Raw genomic sequence first — 25689 nt, forward strand, 5'->3', positions numbered from 1 at the left:
CACCCAGCTGGACGCTTACTTTTATGAGCCCAGAGGACTCCAAAACCCAGCAACAATAGAAATTCACCAAGACAAATTGTTACTTAAACAAAAATTGTTTTAAATGATCTTTAAACATGATAACAGGATCAAATTTTAACTTATTACTATTAATCTAACTTAGCATAACTTAACCCCCTTCTAATTCTAAGCACACGTATATGTAATGTGTGTATAATTTCAGAAAAGTTATTTGATTCACAGTCCAATCTCATTTCTCACTCCTCCAAGTTCACTGGTATTAGGCAATTTTAATACTGTGCACAGAATTTAACATTTATGAAGTTCACCAGGCTTTGTTCTTGAAAAGTAAATGGTTATCGGTCAGAAAGGTTCTTGTTGGTTTTCAGACAGAGATTTGTTGCTCGTTGGACACCCACAACTAATCCCTTTCAATCAGCCACTTCAGTGTCTTCCCAAAGAAACTTGTCCCATCAGAGTTTTCCAGATGATAACCTCTTTCTTTCAGGTCACTACAGAGTTCCTTTTTGTTTCCCTTATTTCAAGAGAAATATTATGCAGCCAGACCTCTCTTCTTGTATGGACCACAAGTGTTTTGACCAGGCTGAACTGAGAACTCACAACCTGTCTTCAAAATTGGGTTTTTCCACAAGCTTGCCAGCTTGTCATGTTCTCGTCCCAGCTTGGTGCTGAACTGTAGAAGTGTAGAACTGAATTCTCTCTCTCTCTCTCTCTCTCTCTCTCTCTCTCTCTCTCTCTCTCTCCCCCTCTCCCTCTCAGAGAAAACCATACGAACAGCAAACTGTGGCACCGGACCTAATCTTCAAAGTTCTTTTATCTGTTGCTTTCCAAAACAATAATCCATTGCTACACAGCATGTCCAATTAACACCTACTTGTGAAGTCCTTACCAGCATCTTTCAAAGTTTTTGCAAAGGCACCTGGAGCCTGGACTGTCTGGCTTGAACAGAGCTCTGGCATTTTAGATGAGATCTGTTTTGAAGTGTTTGTATGTGACCTACACTTAAAAAAAACTTTCCACAATTTATCTCCTATAAAACATATCTATATACAATATAAAATATAACATAATCTGTCACACTACCCACTGCCCCGCATCACCAACATGGTCAACGAGGTAGCCCAGTTCAGGGTTTTCCCTGGCCTACCATCAGCTCCCCATCCATACCCAAGATAAACCTTATATCACCTTTGAGGCAGATGGGCACTTCTACCAGTTTTGCCAGGTCCCGTTTGGGGTTACAAATGGAGTCTCTGTGTTTCAGCGGGAGATGGACTGCATAGTAGACCGGCACAACCTGGTGTTGAGTCACTGCAAGGACAGCTTCTCCACCAGTCTCTGGGAATGATCATATTAAATGCTGAGATGAAGTCAATAAACAGCAGCCTGGCATATGAGGCACAGCAGGCTCCAGGTGGGCCAGGATGAAGAGAAGTGACAAGTCAATAACATCAACTAGGAAACAGTTTCTTCTATAGGCGATTGAAATGGGTTCAGCGACTCATCACCAGACACTTGAATCATTTCATAACCTCATGAAGTGGAGGTCAGTGCTACAGGGCAATAGCCATTGAGTCCTGTTATTGTCACCCTCTTGGGTACCAGGATGATGTTGGCTGTTTTGAACCCTGCAGGAATTATAAACTGCTGAAGTAAGGTGTTGAAGATGTCTGTGAAGATCTCCATCAATTAGTCTGCATAGACCTTCAGTATCTGACCAAGTATGTTGTCTGGTCCCACCGCCTTGTGTGGTCACAGCTATGCAGGGGGCCCATTCATCAGGGGGACATGGATCTTTCTTCTTCTCATCAAACTGTGTATTGATGTTCTGTCTATTGAAGAATCCAATAATGAGTCCAAAGGCTGCAATGCACCCTTACGGAAGATGAAGTATTGTTCTTCAAGCCTGCATTACCCTTCATTGTTATACTGCAGACAAAAAAAAATCAGAGCCTAAATGGAATGGTGACTTGAAGTGGCAGGTATCAAGAAACTTGAGGTTATACCTGTGAACTGATTGCAGGTGCTCTGCAGGCCACTCACTCAATCAATATTTGGAGAGCACCTTGTGAATACTGAATGCAGTAGCCTAGATTGGAAGAAGGGCAAGTGAACTGTTGCTTTACATGGAAACACTGTTTGGATCAATGGATGGTGGTAAAGAAAGACATGAAAGAGCAGGTGTCAAATCTTCTGTGATTGCATGGAGAAGTGCCATTAGATGGGGAGTGGTTGATGGAATAACAACAGATCAGGAAGTAACAATGGAGCGATCCCTTCAAAATGATGGAAGGAAAGGGGAGAAAAATAGGAAACCTTTTGGAGCTGGTGAGGTGTGAAGGATAATCTGTTGAATATGGAGACTGGAGTGGTGGAAGGAGAGGACCAGGAAACTGTCCACGAGGAGAAGAGTTGAGAGCAAATGTGCAGGAAATAGATGAGGATATTGTCAAGAGCTCTATTCACAATGGTAGAAAGGAAATCATGGTTTAGGATGAATGGCTATGGTGGCTTTTCACACCCATGCTTTTAAGAAACTTGCAAGGATTTCTAATTGGTAAAAGATGATGCCCATGCACTGTTTTTCTGTACTTCCCTCCATAACCTGCACTTTGTCCCAGTTAAACCATCTCCTGCTGTACTTAAGTATAGATTGACTTGTCTGGATAGCAGGCAGAGCAGAGTTTTTCAAATGTATCTTGGGACACATGATGATAAGCAATTAATTCTTCTCTCTCTGGCTTAAATATTCAAAGACTGCCAATGCTCTTGAAAACAGTTTCAAAATCTCTTATCCGAGTGATTTTTTTTGCATCAAATTGGAAATTCCTTATTTTTTTTAACGAGTTGACTTTTCGATCCTTATTCTCCCACATCAAAATATACTCACTACATCCATCCTATCAAGACCTCTCAGGACATTGTACATTTCAAGCATCCCCACTTAACCTTCTGTCAGTACAAGATTAGCTGATCCAATCCTTCCTCATGAAACAACCCAGTTATTTCAGGTATGTCCTTCTAAACCTTTTATAAGCTGCTTGTTATGATTTACATGCTTGCTTAAATAAAGAAACACTGTTCATGGCTTACGTATCTGAATCAGTCCTGTCTGGCTGCAGCAAGTATCATGATGCATTTGTACAAGAAACTCTCACATCATTATCATAAAACCTGCATTATATCTTGAAAACCAGAAAATTCATTTCAACTTTATATTTCCCGTTAACAATCTTCTGTGCATCCAGTGTGTTGCCTCCTACTCCCTGATGCTTTAATTTCTAAATAGCCCTTGATGTGGCAAATTATCAAATACATTTTGAAAATCATACAGTATATTCACAACACACGTTACCTTCTCCAAAGGCAGCATATGTTTATTTTTCAAAGAACTCAAATAAACAGATCAAACATGATTTCTATTTCTCAAAACCTTGTCCCTTGCTATAACATTTTTAGTAATAGCTTATAACATTCTCCCAGTGACAGACCTTAAACTATCCAGCCTGTTGTTTCCTGCTTTTTGACTTCCTTTTGGAGTTACTTTTTTTACAATCTGAGGAAACCTTCAATGAATTGAGGGAATCTGGAAAAAAAATAAAACTAACATACAACAGGAGTGAAACATGAAAGTCTGCAAACACCGTGATTGTAGTAAAAACACAGAAATGCTGGAGAAATTCAGCAAGTCTCATAACATCCATAGGAGGTAAAGATTGATTACTGATGTTTCGGGCCCTGTGCCCTTCTATGGATGCTGTGAGACCTGCTGAGCTCCTCTATCAATTTTCTGTTTTTACTTTTTCCAACTTGCATCAGCAATATTACTCACCACGTCCTTTCAGATGCCAGGATTGTCGATGGGTCAAAGAGACTTGTCTGTGAACAGCTGCAAAAATTGGCTCAATACCATTTCCATGTTACTGTAATTTTCCTAAATTCCTTTGCACAATTATATGCTTTTTTATTTAAGGTTGATACTCTCTTTAATTATTTTAATTGACCACCGACAGTGGTTGTTCCCCTTCAAAATTTCTTTCTCGTTTGAACCTATCACACTGTGCATTCTAAATGAGCTCCTTCAATATCGGACATTGCTCCAAAACTGCCAGTTCACTTCAGCTATCCCAGCTCTCAGGGCTTCAGTATTGCCTTTTACAAAAACAAGTGTTTGAATCCATTTTTCTCTCTCTCAAACTGAAAGTAAACTATATACATAGTTTGATTTCTGTGAAGTCATTAACTAATCATATCTTACTGTACAATATGAAGTCTAGTATAATCAACTCTCCATTTGGCTTCTTAGAAACTAACCTAAAAATATTTAGGAAGTCTTTTAGGCTACCATATTCAAACTAGTTTTTCCATTTTAAATATTGGTTAAAAAAATCTCCATGATAATCATTGTATTTATTCCTTCATTCTCTATTTCACTGTGAGGTGACTTCTCCACCCCCACAAGTGATTCTTATTTTTATTATTTTTTATCTTGAGCTAAACTGATTCTATTTCTGGTCTCCTGGATTAAATAATCCCTGTCTATTTCTTAACGATCAGCATGAATTAACTGAGCCACAATCCCACTTTTACCCAGCTTCTTTTCCTTTGTAAATGATTGCGCCTTTAAGTATTCAGGTCTCATAACATGTCACCCCTCAGCAATGTCTCAACAATGGCTTTTGATAATTATTCTTTTTTTCCTTTTGTGGTCTCAATTCATCTTATTTGTTTAGAATTGTGGTGGTACACCACCGGCCTACTGCAGGGGCAACCTCTGTACTTGCAGGAGTGTAAGGGGACAAAACCTGGCCAGCTGCCAACCATTTGGCCTGAATGGATCAAGCCCCACCCGGTCAGGTGTCAATCACCCTCTGGGATATAAGCTTGTGCCGGCCTCACTCAGAGTTGCTGCAGCTACAGCCAGCCTGGTTTTGTTGAAGTCTTTGTGGATTAAAGCCTGTTGTACAGTCTTTACCTTGTGTGTGTCTGATTCTGGCTAACAGTGCACCACAATTTAACCCACAAAATTTTCCCACAGCTGCCATGGAAAAACTCCTGAGCGCAGGGAGCCTCGAAGTCGACCTACGCCTCTCGGAAGCCCAGACACGCTTTGAGATCTGGCAGCACGCGGTTGAGGCAATCATTGAGGCGCACGCAGGCGGCTTCCTGGACTCAGATCGGAAGAGGCTGGTCCTGCTTTGGTCAAAGCTGGGTCCCCGCGCCTTCCAGGCAACCAAAGGCTGCTCCACGTACAAGAGTGCAATGGACACTCTCGAGAACTTGTACAAGCCCCCCATGAATGCGGTCTGTGCAAGGTACCTCCTCAACACCCAAGCCCAGCAACCCGGGGAGACAGCTGAGTCTTACTTGGGACTCCTGCAAGAGTTGGCCCGACCATGTCTGGCTGAAACCCGGTTAGGCGCAGAGGAGGTTGAGAGGCTGATCCGGGATGCCTTCGTCTGAGGGCTACGCTCGAAGGCCATCCAGCAGAAGCTGATGGAAGATTGTATCTACGTCCTGACCAAGATAGTGGAAGTGGTCCGAACCCTGGAAGCGGCAGCCCTGCACATCAAAACCTTCGATTCCAGGTCCCCCAGGTTTCCTCATGCCCCTCTCACACTGCAGCTGCAGCCCCAGACTGAGCTGGGGGTAGAACGTTGCTGCTGCAGTACTGTGGATCCTGACGTGGGTCAGACCGACGATCGCGCTGAAACTACCCGGCTAGGAACCAGTACTGTTCCCGATGCGGCAGGAGAGGCCACTTTGCTAAAGTGTGCCTCTCAAAACCAGCCAGTAGCTCAGCGGCCCTCTATGACCTCCCCACCTCCCCCTCAGACCCCTCCACGTGCGTGTGCTGGGCGGCGCCATTGTCCCCACTACAACTTCTGCCTTCCCCAACACTGACGGTGCAGCATCCGGCTTTGCCAGCGATGATTGCAGTGTGTGCCCCTAGCACCTGGACCAGCCCCCACCCTCGCCAGCGCCGCTCGCCGAGAACTACAGCGATGCCACTTCCGGCTCATGGTGTGATGTCACTTCCAGCAGACACTTCCCCCGGCACAACGAACGTGACTGGGGAAGAAGGCCAGCCACACAGCAGGTCCCCACGTGCTGCCGCCATCTTGGGCCAGGCAGCGGATGACACTGACTGACGTCGACGTGGTCAACACAGGCGATGACCAGGCCACCCTACCAATGATCCCCATTCTTCTGGACGCCATAAATCACTGCGCATAACCGGAGGGCAACGACTTCAACCCCGAGATGGTCCTGGCTGCCACCACGCTGACCAGGGACATTGCTCACGACTTCGGGCGCTGTATGATGGATGTGCAGGTCAAGGGGCAGGTAACAAAATGCCTGTTCGACAATGGCAGCACCAAGAGCTTCATTCACTTGAGCGTGGCCCACTCCCTGAGATTAAAAGTCCACTCCACCACCTGCTCAATCGCCCTCGCTGCCAAGGATAAAACTGTTGGAACCCTCGGGCTCTGCTCGGCCGATATACTGTGGGAGGGGAGAATTACACAGGGTTCAGGCTCTTGGTCATGCCCAAACTCTGCACCCCAGTCCTCCTGGCCTAGATTTCCAGTGCCACCTGCAGAGTGTCACCCTTGCCTTCGGGGGGCCCCAACCTCCACTCACGTTACACAGCACGCCAACCTACCAGCCCTGGCCAACCTGTGGCCTCTCCACACTACGCATCACCCCACTGGCGCTCTTCCCACATCTTACACCAGAGACCATCAAGGTGGAGGTGCAGCGACTCCTGGCAGAAGGTGTCATAGAGTCCAGTAACACCCCTTGGAGAGCCCAAGTCCTGGTGGTCAAAGGGGGGAGTAAGCTGAGGATGGTCGTGGATTACAGCTAGACTATTAACTGGTACACCCAACTGGATGCCTACCCCCTGCCGCGGATCACTGACATGGTCAACAAGATAGCCCACTACCAGGTTTTCTCCACGATTGACCTGAAGTTGGCGTATCACCAAATCCTCATCCACCCGAAGTACAAACCCTATACCGCCTTCAAGGCAGACAGGTGCCTGTATCAGTTCCACCGAGTTCCCTTTGGGGTCACGAACGGAGTCTCTGACTTTCAGCAGGAGATGGATCGCATAGTAGACTGGCACAAGCTAAAGACGACGTTCCAGTATCTGGATAACATCACTATCTGCGGCCGTGACCAGTAGGACCATGATGCTCATCTGGAAAAATTCCTCCAGATGACCGGGGAGCTGAACCTCACTTACAACAAGGAGAAGTGTGTGTTTAGCACCACCCGCCTTGCCATCCTGGGGTACATTTTGGACCATGGGGTCGTCGGCCCAGATCTAGAAGGGATGTGGCCATTAATGGAGTTACCCCTCCCCCCCATGCTAAAGGCCCTCCGCAGGTGCCTTGGCCTATTCTCCTATTACTCGCAGTGGGTCCCTCACTTCTCGGACAAGGTCCGCCCACTGGCCCAAGCTACAACTTTTCCCCTCCCACCTGAAGCGCAGGGAACCCTCACCCACTTCAGGCAGGACATCGCGGATACCACGATACAGGCTGTGGATGAGGAATCCCCCTTCCAGATGGAGAGCGATGCCTCCGAGGTAGCCCTCGCCGCTACCCTCAACCAAGGTGGGGGAACCACGTCGCTTTCTTCTCTCGGACCCTCCACTGCTCCGAGCTAGGCCATTCCGTCATTGAAAAGGAGGCCTAGGCGATTGTGGAAGCGGTCCGCCACTGCCGCCACTACCTGGCCGGCAGGAGATTCACCCTCCTTACGGACCAGCGGGCCGTGTCATTCGTGTTTAACACTACCCACAAGAGCAAGATCAAGAACGACAAGATCATGTGCTGAAGAGTCGAGCTGGCAACCTGCAGCTATGATATCCAGTACCGCCCCGGGAAGTTTACAACACCCCCGATGCCCTCTCTCGGACCTGCACGTCTATGCACGACGACAGGCTGCAGACATTGCATGAGTCCCTCTACCATCCAGGTGTCACCAGGTTGTACCACTTCATTAAGTCCCGGAACCTGGTGTATACCATCAGGGACGTCAGGGACATGACCGAGGCCTGCTGGGTCTGCGCGGAGAGTAAACACCGTTTCTTCTGCCCACCCCAGGCCCATGTCGTAAAGGCCACTCGGCCCTTCGAGCGTCTCAGCACGGACCTCAAAGGGCCCCTGCCTTCCACAAACCGAAACATCTACTTCCTCACGGTAGTGGACAAGTACTCACGTTTCCCTTTCGCTATCCCTTGCCCAGGCACCTCCACGGCCACCGTCATCAGGGCCTCAGGGCAGATCTTCACCATGTTTGGCTACCCCGCTTTAATCCACAGCGAACGGGGGTCTAGTTTGATGAGTGATGAGCTACACCAGTACCTGACGGTGAGGGGTGTTGTAACTGGCTGCACGATGAGTTATAACCTGAGAGGTAATGGGCAAGTGGAACACGAAAACAGGGTGATCTGGAAGGCAATCCTCCTGGCTCTCAAGTTGAAAAGGTGGGCCGTTGAGTACTGGCAAGATGCCATGCCTGAGGTGCTGCATGCCATTCGGTCACTGCTATGTATGGCTACCAACGAGACCCCTCATGAACATCTGTTCACATTCCCCAGGAAGTCGGCGACTGGAATGTCTCTCACAGCATGGCTCACATCCCCAGGACCAGTGCTCCTACGTAAGCACGTATGGACACACAAGGTCGAACCCCTGGTCGAGCACACGAACCACAATTACGCCTATGTTAGGTTCGGCAGTGGCACGGAGGACACCGTCTCAACCAGGGACCTGGCAGCAGCAGGAGCACCCACCACTCCATGGCATCCTTCAGCCCAGGACGATGCTGTCCGGGCATACATCCCCGTCCCGGCAGCTATGGGGTGCGCAGGACCTCCTTAACCAACATGGGCCCCCACCCATCCAATACGACTCACACGTCGACCCTGGCCCCTTTGGCCGCCCCTTTGGCCACCCCTTCGCGCGGCACCACACCAGTCACACAGGCCCCTGCCACCAGCCCCCCCACTTTCCCTCCAACCAGGAGCCAGTACTTCGCCAGTCACAGAGACCCCGGTGGCTGCCGGATCGTCTCAATCTGAAAATATTGTATTTTGTATAATGGGTGCGATTCCTTGTTACTGCCCCCCCCCCAGGTCAATTTTAAAGAAGGGGGTGAATGTAGTGGTATACCACCGGTCTACTGCAGGGGGCAATCTCTGTACCTGCAGGAGTGTAAGGGGACAGGATAACACCTGGCCGGCTGTCAATCAGTCGGCCTGAATGGATCAAGCCCTACCCGGTTGGGTGTCAATCACCCTCCGGGATATAAGCCTGCGCCGGCCTCCCGAGGCCTCACTCAGAGTTGCTGCAGCTACAGCCAGCCTGGCTCTCTGGAAGTCTTTGTGGATGAAACAGTCTTTGTGGACTGTTGTACAGTCTTTACCTTGTGTGTGTCTGATTCTGGCTAACAGCGCACCACAAGAATGCTCAGATTTTCCCCCTCTATCTCTTCCTGTCACAGGTTGACGATTATTTCCCCATACCTTTTCTCTCAAGCCTTAGCTTTACTCTTTGACTGATAGAACAGTACAGCACAGGAACAGGCCCTTAAGCTCGTGAAGTCTGCGCTGAATATGATGTCAAATTAAACAAAATCTCATCTGCCTGCACATGTTTCATTCCTTGCATATTCATGTTCATATCCAGCAGTCTCTTATATATAACATTTGCCACCCAGACACCCACCACTCTGTGTAAAACTTGTCTGTACATAACAGTATGCTTTAAACTTTCTTCCTTTCATCTTAAATGCATGTGCCCTTGTATTTGATAATTTTACCCCAGGACAAAGATTCTGATTTATTCCTCTCACAATTTTATAGATTTCTGTCAAGCCACCTTTCATTCTTTGACACTCCAGAGAAAACCCCTTATAGCTGCTGCCTTGTAAACAAGGGAGCATCATGGTAAATCAATTTTGTACCATTTCTACATCCTTCCTGTCATGGGGTGACCAGAATTGCAGACTCCATGGTGGCCTCACCTAAGTTTTATATGGCTCCAGCTTGAGCTCTCACCCAATTAAGGCTCAATGTCTCACCCATTTAAGGCAAACATGTCATGCAGTGTCCTCCACAATGTCTGGGACAAAATTCAGAAGCAGAACCCCAAAGATACAGAGGCGACACTGTAAAATGGCAAAGGAGGTATGCTTTGGATTCTGGACAATTCCTTTGCACCTTCACACTTTGCTCTTGCTGTCACTCTGACACAGATTAATCTTGGTCTCATCTTTCCACAAGACCTTTTCCCAGAATTCTGCAGGCTCTCTTTAATACTTCTTGGCCATCCTTTCTGTGGCTAACTAGTGGTATGCTTCTTGCAGAATGGCCTCTGTATTACTTTTCATGTAGTCTTCTGCAGACACTAGTCATTGACACATCCACATCTAGCTCCTGAAGAGTGTTTGAGGATTTTTCTTCATTATGATGAGAATTTTTCTGTCATCAGCAAGGAGGGTCTTCCTTGGACCACTAAGATCATCAGTATGCTCTTTCTTCTTAATGAAGTTCAAATTGTTGTTTTTAATAATCCTAAGGCTTGGGCGATGACTCTTTCTGATTGTCAAAATGGCTTCTTTGACTTTCTTTGGCACCTGACTGGGTGCAGGTGAGTGGGACTAGGCATTAGAAGGGCTGAAGGGGCCTGTTTCTGTGCTGTAGTGTTCTATGGTTCTAACTTTGGTCCTCATGTTGAAAAATGACAACTTCAGACTCCAAAGGTGATCAAAAGCTTAGAAGCAAGCCTAGCTCTCTTATACCTGCACCAATGAAGCAATTAAACATACCTGAGTGATCACAAACACCTGTGAAGCCAAATGTCCCAAATATTGTGGTGACCTGAAATGAGGCAACTATGTATAAAAAGTGCTGTAATTTCTACATGGTCAAACCAAAATGTATACAAAGAACTTTGAATAAAATCTGAAATGTGCACTTAATTACATATAATCAGAAGTACACAATAAGGGCCGTCCCATATCGGTTTTAGTTTATGGTTTTGCCACGCTTTTACATATACCATATAACCATATAACCACTTACAGCACAGAACAGGCCAGTTTGGCCCTACTAGTCCATGCCGTAACAAATCCCCACCCTCCTAGTCCCACTGACCAGCACCCGGTCCATACCCCTCCAGTCCTCTCCTATCCATGTAACTATCCAGTCTTTCCTTAAATGTAACCAATGATCCCACCTCGACCACGTCTGTCGGAAGCTCATTCCACATCCCCACCACCCTTTGCGTAAAGAAATTTCCCCTCATGTTCCCCTTATAATTTTCCCCCTTCAATCTTAAACCATGCCCTCTAGTTTGGATCTCCCCCACTCTTAATTGAAAAAGCCTATCCACGTTTACTCTGTCTGTCCCTTTTAAAATCTTAAACACCTCTATCAAGTCCCCTCTCAATCTTCTACGCTCCAGAGAAAAAAGCCCCAGTCTGCACAACCTTTCCCTGTAACTCAAACCATGAAATCCTATCAACATTCCCGTGAACTTTCTCTGCACTCTCTCTATTTTGTTTATATCTTTCCTATAATTTGGTGACCAAAACTGTACACAGTACTCCAAATTTGGCCTCACCAATGCCTTGTACAATTTCATCATAACCTCCCTACTCTTGAAATCCTGAGTGATGGTTTCTCATCTTGTGCCTCTTCTATTCCTCTTTAAATCCAAGGGATAAATGAGACCAATAGCGCATTTACGCAGGACATTTTATGAAGGCCAACATTCCAAATGCCTTCTTCACCACACCATCTACCTGAGTATCAGCCTTGAGGGTACTATTTACCACAACTCCTAAATCCCTTTGTTGCTCTGCACATCTCAATCTTCTTTTCTTTGGCTTGGCTTCGCGGACGAAGATTTATGGAGGGGGTAAAAAGTCCACGTCAGCTGCAGGCTCGTTTGTGGCTGACCAGTCCGATGCGGGACAGACAGACACGATTGCAGCGGTTGCAAGGGAAAATTGGTTGGTTGGGGTTGGGTGTTGGGTTTTTCCTCCTTTGCCTTTTGTCAGTGAGATGGGCTCTGCGGTCTTCTTCAAAGGAGGCTGCTGCCCGCCAAACTGTGAGGCGCCAAGATGCACGGTTTGAGGCGTTATCAGCCCACTGGCGGTGGTCAATGTGGCAGGCACCAAGAGATTTCTTTAGGCAGTCCTTGTACCTTTTCTTTGGTGCACCTCTGTCACGGTGGCCAGTGGAGAGCTCGCCATATAATACGATCTTGGGAAGGCGATGGTCCTCCATTCTGGAGACGTGACCCATCCAGCGCAGCTGGATCTTCAGCAGCGTGGACTCGATGCTGTCGACCTCTGCCATCTCGAGTACCTCGACGTTAGGGGTGTGAGCGCTCCAATGGATGTTGAGGATGGAGCGGAGACAACGCTGGTGGAAGCGTTCTAGGAGCCGTAGGTGGTGCCGGTAGAGGACCCATGATTCGGAGCCGAACAGGAGTGTGGGTATGACAACGGCTCTGTATACGCTTATCTTTGTGAGGTTTTTCAGTTGGTTGTTTTTCCAGACTCTTTTGTGTAGTCTTCCAAAGGCGCTATTTGCCTTGGCGAGTCTGTTGTCTATCTCATTGTCGATCCTTGAATCTGATGAAATGGTGCAGCCGAGATAGGTAAACTGGTTGACCGTTTTGAGTTTTGTGTGCCCGATGGAGATGTGGGGGGGCTGGTAGTCATGGTGGGGAGCTGGCTGATGGAGGACCTCAGTTTTCTTCAGGCTGACTTCCAGGCCAAACATTTTGGCAGTTTCCGCAAAGCAGGACGTCAAGCGCTGAAGAGCTGGCTCTGAATGGGCAACTAAAGCGGCATCATCTGCAAAGAGTAGTTCACGGACAAGTTTCTCTTGTGTCTTGGTGTGAGCTTGCAGGCGCCTCAGATTGAAGAGACTGCCATCCGTGCGGTACCGGATGTAAACAGCGTCTTCATTGTTGGGGTCTTTCATGGCTTGGTTCAGCATCATGCTGAAGAAGATTGAAAAGAGGGTTGGTGCGAGAACACATCCTTGCTTCACGCCATTGTTAATGGAGAAGGGTTCAGAGAGCTCATTGCTGTATCTGACCCGACCTTGTTGGTTTTCGTGCAGTTGGATAATCATGTTGAGGAACTTTGGGGGACATCCGATGCGCTCTAGTATTTGCCAAAGCCCTTTCCTGCTCACGGTGTCGAAGGCTTTGGTGAGGTCAACAAAGGTGATGTAGAGTCCTTTGTTTTGTTCTCTACACTTTTCCAAGCTTTGTTGGGACCAAGGTAAACTGCCTCAGGATCTTCGTGATGCCACCATCATCACCCTGTACAAAAACAAAGGCGAGAAATCAGACTGCTCAAACTACAGGGGAATCACGTTGCTCTCCATTGCAGGCAAAATCTTCGCTAGGATTCTACTAAATAGAATAATACCTAGTGTCGCTGAGAATATTCTCCCAGAATCACAGTGCGGCTTTCGCGCTAACAGAGGAACCACTGACATGGTCTTTGCCCTCAGACATCTCAATAGCCTACCATTTAATGCATATGACCTATTTAGATTTGCCTTTCCAAAATGTTACACCTCACACTTATCTGTATTAAATTCCATTAGCCATTTCTCAACCCACACCTCCAGCCTTCCTAAATCACCTTTTAATCTACGGTAATCTTCCTCACTGTCCACAACACCACCAATCTTTGTATCATCCGCAAACTTGCTAAACCAATTCTCCACCCCTACTTCCAGATCGTTAATATATATAACAAACAATAGTGGACCGAGGACCGATCCCTGAGGAACTCCACTAGTCACCGGCCTCCAATTGGACAAACAATTTTCTACCACTACTCTCTGAAACCTCCCATCCAACCATTGCTGAATCCATTTCACTGCCTCCTCATTTATACCTAATGGCTCCACCTTTTTTTTTCCTAACCTCCTGTGGGGAACTTTGTCAAAAGCTTTACTAAAGTCTAAATAGACAACATCCACAGCTTTCCCTTCATCAACCTTTTTTGTAACCCCCTCGAAAAACTCAATCAGGTTTGTCATGCATGATCTACCCCTGACAAAACCATGCTGATTACTCCCTAGCAATCCCTGTACCTCCAAATATTTGTAAATACCATCCCTCAGAACACTTTCCATCAACTTGCCCACCACAGACATCAGACTATAATTCCCAGGTTTACATTTAAACCCTTTCTTAAACACCGGAACCATATGCGCAACCCTTCAATCCTTTGGGACTACCCCCGTGGCCAGTGACATCCTAAATATCTCTGTTAATGGCCCCACTATCTGTCCACTAGCCTCCCTGAGTGTCCTTGGGAATATTTTGTCCGGTCCCGGAGATTTATCCATCTTTATCTTTTTCAACACAGCCATCACTACCTCCTCTGTTATCCTTATATGCTTCATGACCTCCCCACTATTTTTCTTTACCTCAACTGGTTCAATATTTTTTTCCCTAGTGAATACCGAGGCAAAGAAATCATTCAAAATTTCCCCCATTTCCTCAGACTTCTCACTCAGCCTACCCTCACTATCTACAAGGGGTCCAATTTTATCCCTCACTAATCTTTTACTTTTAATGTACTTATAGAAACCCTTTGGATTTATTTTTACTCTGTCTGCCAAAGCCTCTTTGTGCCTTTTTTGTCCTTTCTAATTTCTTTCTTAAGATTCCTTCTACATTCCTTGTAGTCCTCCTTCAAATTGTCAGCTCCCTGTTCTTTATACCTCTTGTACACCTCCCTTTTTCTCCTAACATGTGAAATGTTTGATTACAAATTTAAAATTGTGGAGCACAGGGGCAAATAAAGGAAAAATTGTTTTTGTCCCAAACATAATGGAGGGCACTGATGTCTTCTCTGCTACCCCATTGACTTGCTTGCCCACAAACCACACTGTAAAAGTTAGATCCCTTCTTTCCACAATTTTGTTTAAAATCCACTCTGCTTCTTCATTTTTGTGACACTGCTCCCAGCTTGGTTTGAGTGTTACCTGTCGCAATAATGCAGCTCTCACTTTCTAAGTACTGGTGACAGTATCCAGGGATCCCACTTCCATCACATCAATCTTTGAGCCACACATTCACTTCTCTAATTTTATTTGTCTTAATCCAGTTTGCATATGGCTTGGAGGTTATTATCTTTGAGGTTCTGCTTACTAATTTTGTGTTTAGTTGCTCATACTGACATTGGAGATAAGTCTATTGCATTAGGAGGCTGAACTCCTCAATGTGCTATATGAATGATTTCAATTTAATATCAATAACTGGGTTCAACTCAATTCCATCAGTTGAAATCTTCAAAAATAAAATTATGAATGATGGCATAAAGTGTTTAACAAACTCCATTCTAATGCAAAGTAATCACAAATTCTGGTGAAGTACCTTGATGAAGGGCTCAAGCCCGAAATGTTGGTTATGTATCCTTATCTTTGCTGTATAAAGCACACTGTTTGATCTGCTAGATTTCTCCAGATTTGAGTTTTTACTTCAATCATGGTGTCTGCAGATTCGTGTTTTACTCCTGTCTACTGCAAAACTCTACAAAATCTCTTGGAGAGATGCCTACCCTGAAGAAGTTCTCCTTTGCTGTCAGAAATGAGTTCTGTGGGATTTTCAATCATTGCTTCCCATCTGTAATCCCTGCAACTTTCAAGCTTTATGACCATGTACTCACCCAGACTCACTTCCACAGCCACCATACCTTGATAGAATCTGGAACAGTACAGCACAGAAACAGGCCCCTTCAGGCCTCATCCCACTGACCTGCAACCAATCCATAGCCCTCCTTATCTCTCCCATCCATGTACCTGTCCAAATTCTTCTTAAATGTCAAAATTGAGCCCACATTCACTTCAACTGGCAGCTCGTTCCGCACTCCCACCACTCTCTGTGTGAAGAAGCTCCCCCTCATGTTCCCCTAAACTTTTCTCCTTTCACCCTTAACACATGTCCTCTCGTTTGTATCTTACCTATCTCAGAGGAAAAAGCTATCCACTTGATAATTTTATATCAAATCTCTCCTCACTCTTCTATGCTCCAGGGAATAAAGCCCTAACCTGTTTAACCTTTCCCTGTTACTCAATTCCTGAAGACCTGACAACATCCTAATAAATATTCTCTGCACTCTTTCTATTTTATTGATATCTTTCCTGTAGTTAGGTAACCAGAACTGCACACAATATTCCAAATTTGGCCTCACCAATGTCTTGTACAACATTATCATAACATCCCAACTCCTATACTCAATATTTTGATTTATGAATATGCCAAAAGGTCGCTTTACAACCCTATCTACCTGTGATGCCACTTTTGGGGAATTATGTACAACATCTATAATACCAGGTCCCTCTGTTTTACCGCACTCCTCCGTGCCCTACCATTTACTGAGTACGTCCTTTCAATGGTTTGTCCTTCCAAAATGTAACACCTCACACTTGTTTGCATTAAATGCCATCTGCCATTTTTTAGCCCATTTTTCCAGGTGGTCCAGATCCCTGTAATGATTTGAAAACCTTCTTTGGTGTCCACAACACCTCCAATCTGCAAACTTTATGAAGAGCTCAACTCCGAACTGTTGGTCATGTGTAAAGTACACTGTTTGTTTGACCTGCTGAGTTTCTCCAGCAATGTGTTTTATTTCAATCAAGGTGTCTGCAGACTTGTGTTTTACAAATTCTGGTGAATTGGATAGAATCAAACGGCAATGGGTGATAAAAAAAAAATAAGTCACATGCAGTATATGACTGAAAAGAAACCTGCAAATTACAAAAAAAAATCAAGTAAGAGGCTGTTAGCTAAAATTAAAGTCATGAGACTGACGTAAATTTATTGACTGCATTATACAATAAAATTGACTGAACAGAAGGAAGAGTCGAGCTAATGGGTAGGTACTGTGTGGATGAAAGATCATGGAGCTGAAGCTTTTGTACATTTTCTCTCTCCAAAAATGCTTCCTGACAGCTAAATATTTATAATATTTTCTGTTTTTATGGACAGGTACTCAAATTTGAGGAAATTGACTAGTGGTGCCCAGTAAATAAATTGGTTTGGACAACTATTCTCTTCGTTTATAAATTAATTTGATGATGGAACAAAATGTTACATCGCCAAGTTTCACAACATCATTGTAACTAATGAGAGCAGATGTATTGTAACAAATAAAAATAAATAAGTTAGACGAATTGGCAACCATGTGTCAAATGGATGTCAGTGAGGAAATGTGAGATTGTAGCCGACAGCTACACTGCTACTGAAAGAACACACAACCAGACAGTTTGAGCTCAGTGAGCAGAAAACTGGTTTATTGCTGGCTGCCGGGTTGGACTTGTACTCCCAGCCTGGACCTGGCTGAGAACCGCGCTGGGGGGCGCTGACGTCACTCAGGCGTCACGTGGTCCCCCAGCGCGGGCTTCTGAGCCCGGTGCTGAGAAGAAGGGGAACTACCCCGACAGCACCATTTTGGCCTGCTGCCCCGCTGCGTGGATTACAAGCAGGGCTGGTTCGCCTTCCTAATGGCATGCTGCCACACAGCCCCCCCCCTCCCAGAACTGGCACCAATGTCCTTTTTAGCTGGGTGGCCTCGCTTCTTGGGCTGGGCCACAATCACTGGTTTGGTGGGGTTGAGGTGAGCTGGCTTCAGCCAGTCCACAGTAAACAGCTCCTACCTGCCGCTGATGTCCGGCGTGAACGTAGACCCTGAACACTGGACAGCCCTGTATGGCCCCTCGTAAGATCTCTGCAGAGGTGCCGTGGGCGGGCCCCGCCGAATAAAAAATGTACTGTGTGGAGTGCAGCTCGCTGGGGATGTAAGATGGCTGTGTGCTGTGTCTGGGCGGTGGTCGGGGTGTGAAGGAATCCAAGTGGGCCCGGAAGTGGGGAAGTAGCTCGTGCAGCGACCACTGGGGGTTGTGAGCTGTGTTGATGAACTCACTGGGAAGTGCCAGCGGTGCGCTGTAGACCAGCTCAGCTGATGACACCTGCAGATCCTCCTTGGGCGTGGAGCGGATGCCTAGGAACACCCAAGGCAGTTTGTCCACCCAGATGGGACCGGTGAGTCGAGCCATAAGTGCCCACGCTTGACCTGTGGGTGATAGGCTGTAGTGCAGTGTAGCTCTATCCCCAACCTGTTGGCGAGCTGTGCCCAGAGCGCAGAGGTGAACTGGATGCCCTGATCGCTGGTGAGGTGATTCGTAATGCCGAACCGGGCGACCCACCCGTGCAGCAGCACTCGAGAGCAGGAGTCCATGGAGGCGTCTGGCATCGGGATCGCCTCGGGCCAACAAGTGGTGCAGTCTACCACCGTGAACAAGTAATGGTTGCCCCAGGAAACTGGTAAGGGCCTGACTATGTCCACATGAATGTGGCTGAAACGTTCCTGGATGTGCTCGAACTTTTGCACAGGCGCCCTGGTGTGCCTGTGCACCTTGGACATCTGGCAATGAGTGCATGTTCTGGCCCAGCCCGCGATCTGCTTCCGAAGCCCATGCCAGATGAACTGCTCTGCCACCATATGGACTGTGGACCTGATGGATGGGTGCAAAAGATCGTGGATGTGATGGAAGGCTTGCCTGTGCCACTGCTGGGGAACCACTGGCCGCGGGGTACCCATGGAGCCTTCGCTGCTAGGAGTCAGGAGGTCTTGGAACCGCAGGCCCGTGATGGCAGTCCTGAAGGCTCATGTCTCCTCATCACATTTCTGGCTCCGGGCAAGCTGGTCAAAGTCGAGGCCAGATGTCAGCGCGCAGATGGCCGGTTTATGGTCAGTGAAAATGGTAAAAGTACTCCCCTCCAAGAACCGCCAGGTACACGCCCAGTAACTCATGGTCGAAGGCACTATACTTGCATTCTGGTGGGCGGAGAAGCTGGCTGAAGAATGCCAGCGGCTTTCATTGTCCATTCACCTGCTGCTCCAGGACGGCGCCGACGGCTGTGGCAGAGGCATCGACGGAGAGCGTCGTATGCAGGTTGGTGTGCGGGTGGGCGAGCATGGTAGCCTTCGCGAGGGTGTCCTTGGGATCCAGGTGAGCGTTTTGTCTTTGGCTGTGATGAAGGCGAATAGCAGCTGTATGATGCACGTGGCTCCTGGGATGAATTGGTTGACCATACCCGCAAACTCCTGCAGCCCCTTGAGGTTGTCCAGGTATGGGAACTCCTTGATAGTGGCAACCTTCATAGCGGCGGGCGTTGCTTCTTCGGCCGTGATGGTATGGCCCAGGAACTGCCTGGACTCTTTCCCGAACTGGCACTTGGCTGGGTTGATGGTGAGGCCGAAGCCGGCCAGCTGGGAGAAGAGGGTGTGCAGGTGGGCCTTGTGTTGTGCCCAATCCCTGCTGGCAACGAGGATGTCGACCAAGAAAATGAAGACGAAATCCAGGCCCCTGCCCACTGAGTCCATGAGGCGCTGGAAGGTATGAGCAGTGATCTTTAGCCCGAACGGCATGCGAAGGAATTCAAACAAGCTGAAGGGGGTGATGATGGCCGTCTTAGGTATGTCCTCAGGGTGCACCGGGATTTGGTGATACCCGCGCACCAGGTCAACCTTGGAGAAAACCCTCGCACCATGCAGGTTGGCCATAAAGTCCTGGATGTGAGGGATGGGGTAACGGTCAGGAACTGTCGCTTTGTTGAGCTGTCGATAGTCTCAGCAGGGGTGCCAGCCACTGGAGGCTTTTGGAACCAGGTGGAGTGGCGAGGCCCACGGGCTGTCGGAGCGCCGAATGATCCCCAGCTCCAGCAGATGCGAAAACTCTTCCTTTGCCACCTGGAGATTGTCAGACAGGAGCTGGCATGCCTTGGCGTGAACTGGTGGACCCTGGGTGGGGATGTGGTGGAACACCCCGTGGCGTGGTGAGGCAGCGGAGAACTGTGGCCTGAGGAGGGCCAGGAACTTGTCCAGGATTTGCTGGAACCCATCTCTGGGCGTGCTGATCGTGGCCATCTGCGGCTGCTCTTTGCAGGAGGGGTCAAGGCGAATGGCCTGGAAAGTCCAGGCGTCTACCTCGAATGTCCACCAGGAGGCTATGGGTGAGGAAGTTGGCACCCAGGATGGCGGTTGGAAGGGACGAGACGGTAAACCTCCACAAGAACTTTCGCCAGCCGATCTGGAAGTGACTGTCTTGTTCCCATACGTCCGGATCTCTTTTGCGTTGGCCGCACGGAGGGGAGGTCCTCGAGGTCAGTTCCTGGACTTGATAGCCGTGGCCGGGATGTTGCTGATCTGGGCCCCAGTGTCGACGAGGAAGCGCTGGCCACTGACTGAGTCCTGCAGATAGAGGAGGCTGTGTCCTTGGCTAGCCGCCACAGCCATTAACGGTGGCTGGCCTGCTCGTTTCCCTGGCACGAGTAGGGCTGATGACACTTCCAATCCTTTGCTTCCCAGCGCTGGTGGTAGAAGCAGAGGCCCAGAGCAGATGCCATGCCCCTGGTTATGCTCTTGGTGGCCCCTGCAGAGGCTGGGTGTTCTACCGCAGCGCTAGGGGCAGGCTTGGCGTGGTCATGCCCGTGCCTCGTGACCTTCAGGACCGCTGAGCCCTCTGGGAATTGTTCGAACCATAGCACTTGGGCCTTCTGAGCAACCTTCCTCAGGTCGGTAAAGCACTCTTGGGCCAGTAACGGCCGGATGTCGTTGGGCAGATGGTCGAGGAAAATTCGCTCAAAGAGTGGGCAGTTAGTGTGATCACCCATGAGCGCGAGCATCTCGTCCATCAGGGGACCTGTCCCCCAAGGCATTGAGGTGCAGCATCCGAGCCTGTATAGTCCGAGGGATCCAGTGAACACTCGCTTGATGGTCCCATTTTTGTCTTCGGTGGGCGGGTGCTGAATGAGCTGCAGCACACGATTGGCGGTGGCCTGGTCCAGGACGGTGACCACATGGTAGAATTTGGTTGTGTCGGACGAAATCTGGCGGAGGTGAAACTGAGCCTCCGTGTGGCCAAACCAGGTCTCTGGCTCCCGAACCCAGAAGTCAGGCAGCTTGACGGCTATAGCACTGATCCCAGGTTCGCTCATGTTGGATTCAAAGACGTTTGAAACAGTCGGGGTCACCGATTGTAGTGGCAGCTACACTGCTACTGAAAGAGCACACAACCAGTCGGGTTGAGCTCAGTGAGCAGAAAACTGGTTCATTGCCGGCCAGCCCAGACCTGGCTGAGAACCGCGCTGGGGGCGCCGACGTCACTCGGGTGTCGCGTGGTCCCCCAGCGTGGGCTTCTGAGCCCGGTGCTGAGAAGGGGAAAACAATGGCGCCATTTTGGCTGGCTGCCCCGCCGCGTGGATTACAAGCAGGGCCGGTTCGCCTGCCTCGTGGCATGCGGCACAAGATCATTAAATTCGGACTGAAGAAAGGATAGAACAGATGCTATTGGAAAAAATTGGAATATTGAAATTTATGGAGAATTGGGATTCATTTACATGAAAAGGTACAAGGACTGCCTAAAGAAATCTCTTGGTGCCTGCCACATTGACCACCGCCAGTGGGCTGATAATGCCTCAAACCGTGCATCTTGGCGCCTCACAGTTTGGCGGGCAGCAGCCTCCTTTGAAGAAGACCGCAGAGCCCACCTCACTGACAAAAGGCAAAGGAGGAAAAACCCAACACCCAACCCCAACCAACCAATTTTCCCTTGCAACCGCTGCAATCGTGTCTGCCTGTCCCGCATCGGACTGGTCAGCCACAAACGAGCCTGCAGCTGACGTGGACTTTTTTACCCCCTCCATAAATCTTCGTCCGCGAAGCCAAGCCAAAGAAACATGAAGCAATAAATAGTCATAGAGATTCAGCAAAAAGTAATTAAAGGCTTATAGAAAGGTATCCACAGATCTGAAATACAATGGGGTAGAAATTTAATACAGTCAATTAGATGATGCCTGGAAAATCATTAATGATATGGCTGTATTTGGGTGGTGCAACCTATGGGCCAGAAAAGTCTGTTATCATGCTATATCTCAAAATTAAAATTAAATGTAAAGAACTTTGGAAGGTTATGAGCCTTTGTAAGTGTAAAGTGCAAGTTCGTCAAATTGATACCTGGATTCCAAGAGTTAAATTATATAAGGTTTAATTTTTGTGTTTTTCTCCAAATATGGACTCCTTTAGGGCACAAAGATGCAACAGATAAAATACTCCAACCATTGAATATGGAAAAAAATGGTAAAGATAGTATTAAATCAAAGGAAAAGATTTGTAATGTTGCAGTAACGCTAAGGATTGAGAATGTTTTAGAATTTAGCTGTTACAGAGAAATCAATACATAATGGTTAAATAGAATAAAAAGCAATTCTATATTTATGAAAATAGGATAATTTTTATGAGGCTAAAAGTGGACATCTTACAGATAGAAGCAGGAGAACCTATAATGAAAACTAAGGAAATGGAAGAGGAGTTGAATAAATACCATGTGTTCTTACAGAGAAAAAAAAGTCTCCTAGAACTACTGGAAAAGCAAAAATCCATTGCAAATTTAGAAGTGAATAACAGAAGTATCAGAAAGGGTATCCAACTAAATAAATTAATGAGATGAAACACAATGGTAAACTCAAAGGTTTAATAACTTATATTTCAGAATTTCCAAAGAATTGCCCATAGAAAGACTGATGCTCTGGACATCACCATCAAAAATGTTTAGAATTTGAAAAGTTTCTACAGATTTGAAGGTAGCAAATGTGAACCCACTTAATAGGTGTTAGAGAGAAACAGGGAACCACTAACCAATGAAGTTGATATTAGTAGTAGGGAGAATGGTGAAATCCATAATGCGATTCAACATCAAAGAACTTGGAAAAATATAATAGGAGAAGCAAAGTCAATTTGGATTTATGAAAGTGAACTCTTGTTTAAGTAATATTTGAAAGATATTTGAAGATGTTTCTAGTAGATGAGCAGGGAGAAGTGGATATGGTGTATTTGAATTTAGAGTTAGAGATATGGAATTTTGGTGACATGCTCATGCGGATGGAGAGTTGGATATCAGGCTGGGACTATTAGGGTACCACAAAGATCAGTGCTTGGACCCCAACTGCTCACTACTTGGTTAGAGAATCAAAAAATAGCCAAATGTAAATTACTCTCTGGTCACCTGATCCCTTCAAACAGTTTCCACTTCTGCTTCTGCATGCTCCTTTTCTTCTTGACTTGACTGCACTCCTCTGAAGGCAAGCCTAATCTGTTCAGAGGTTCCTCATAAGATGATCACTGTACTTCACATCAATCTCACCAATGCCCTGTACTGTTAGAGCACGACTTCCCCACGTTTGTTCTCAAATCTCCTACAAATTTTTTTTAAAATGACTCCCAGATCCCTCTGCATCTCAGTGCTCTGCATTCTCTTGCCAGTTGGCTGTGCACTTCCTTAATTTTCTAGTCAAAATGGATAATTTCATATTTTCTTACATTATGCTCCATGGTCAGATTTTTGCCTACTCACCCAATCTGTCCACATCCTATTATTGCCTGTCTTCAAACCAGTGGAATCAAGTGCCTTTTGATTTGTGGATGATATGGAGCCCACGTTTCAATTGTCATGAAGATTCAAATATGAACAGAGAGATTCCTGAGGTGAATCGTGAACCAATATATGTTACAGATACTGCCATCTCTAACTAAAATGTTGCTCAGAAGTTTCTTTGTTATCATGACCTTAACACTCAGGGAACTTGATTCACACATTGAAATTGTGGCTGCAGCATGTGATTTATCTCAGTGAGGACACCTACACTGAATTTTTCATGCATCGATCCTAAATGAAGTTTGGACGGAGAAGGCTTCCCCAACTACTCTGAGTAGATATATGTAGCTGCTTTTCTCTTACCCCCTCCAGCTCTTTTTTCTAGTTGGAATTCATATTCCCCAGGGCTTATTTCTTCCAAGGATGTTGAATAAGCTTTGAATTCCAGCACAAATGCCAACAAATCACAACTAAAAGCATTAAGATGCTACAAGGCATAAGGAAGCTGAATAGAAATTTGGCCTTTATTGCAAGGACTGAAGGAAGCTTTATGCAACTTTACACAGATTTGGTAAGACTGCAACTGGAATATTGTCTCCATAAATGAGGCAGACGTGCTTATATTACTGTATTGGCAGGCCAGAGAAGCATCATGTTTAATTCTTGAGGTGAAGGGTGGATGGAGGTTGAGCAAATCAAGCCTGTATATCATAGTTTTGAAGAATGAGGTAAATTTTATTGAAATATAAGGTTCTGAGAGGGATTGACAGTATGAAGACTGAGATATTTCCCCTATTGTGATATCTGGGATTGCCCCTTATGAGATGGAAGTGAGGAGAAATCACTCCTCTCACATTATTATAAATTACTTAAATTGTCTTCTCCAGAGAGCTGTGGAGGTGGAGCCTTTAATACGTTCAGTTGTTTAAACTACAAGGGACTTGTGGGATATACTGTATTCACAATAGCACAGAAGAGGCTATTTGATCCATCAGCAGGCTCTCAGAGAAAAAAATAATAATTTTCCTCTATCCATGTAATTTATTCTCCTCTTGCACATACCCAACTACTTTTTGATTATCTTTCTATTAATATATACCAAGGGACAATTTATAGTCTACAATTAAACTATCCGTACATCTTTGGGATGTGTGCACTTTCTACACACTCTTCAGCCTTGTCCAATGGGAAGAGGGAGAAGGGAATATGTCTGGAATTTGATGGGTTCTTCAGTACATTAGCTGTGTTTCATAATGTGGTGATATGTATATACTGTTCTGTGCTGTCTGTATATAAGTGGCTAGTCGGTCCACTGATGTCTCAGTCCCCTGGAACCCTGTGACCTGGCCATAAAGATTGACCTCCCTACCCCCTTCCATTCATTCGAGCACATGAAGTTAGACCAGCTGAAATCTAATGTATATCGTTCCTCACTCAGCCTTTGGACTCATTGATGATGCGTATCATATAGGCAATGGAAGATGAGGATGGGGTTCATGGATTGGAAGAAAGTTTGTGTTTTGTTCTGATCTGCATTGATTACTTTCTGCAGCTTCTTTCAATCTCCAGCTAAAACTCCTATACCACACTGTGATGCATTCAGATGACACATAGAAATTGTTGAGGGACAAGAGGGATGCACCGAACTTCCTTCAACTTCTAAGAAAGTAAATTAATTGACAGGCTTTCTTGACCATATCAATATCTTTGTCACAGGTCAGTACTTTGGAGATGTTTTTTTTTTCCTAAGAACTTTAAGATATCTACTCTTTTCACTTCAGTTCCATTGATGTGAACAGGGATGTGGTCTCTGCCCCCTCCCCTAAAATTAATGATCATCTTTTTTGTCTTGCTAATATTGAGAGAGGTTATTATCTTGGTACTGTGTCACTATACTTTTAATTTCTATCAGGGACATTGGGTAGAGGCAGACATTGTAAAGGCCCTTTTATAGGGGCAGATTTCCTCTGCCTTTAAGACACTCCTCTGACCTGCGTAAAAGGTCCAAAGATGGATTGGCGAATCCAATGCGATCCAGGTACCCTCTGCCAAGAGTGATAGTGTCAAAGGTGGAGTGAAGTCACTCCACCTCCTGTGTAAAAGGATTGCTGCTGAAAGCTGCTTCAAACATGAAGATAAGATGATTGACATCTCGCTGACAGCCCTGTCAC

At 46.5% G+C, this 25689-nt stretch overlaps 1 protein-coding gene across 1 annotated transcript in view; it reads left to right on the top strand.

The window, feature by feature from the left end:
• The window catches only part of ptpra (protein tyrosine phosphatase receptor type A), a 351147-nt gene that overhangs the window by 23963 nt on the left and 301495 nt on the right, over positions 1-25689 (top strand). The gene's annotated exons all lie outside the window — the stretch shown is intronic.

The sequence above is a fragment of the Narcine bancroftii genome, chromosome 3, assembly GCF_036971445.1.
Source record: "Narcine bancroftii isolate sNarBan1 chromosome 3, sNarBan1.hap1, whole genome shotgun sequence".
Lineage (NCBI taxonomy): Eukaryota > Metazoa > Chordata > Chondrichthyes > Torpediniformes > Narcinidae > Narcine > Narcine bancroftii.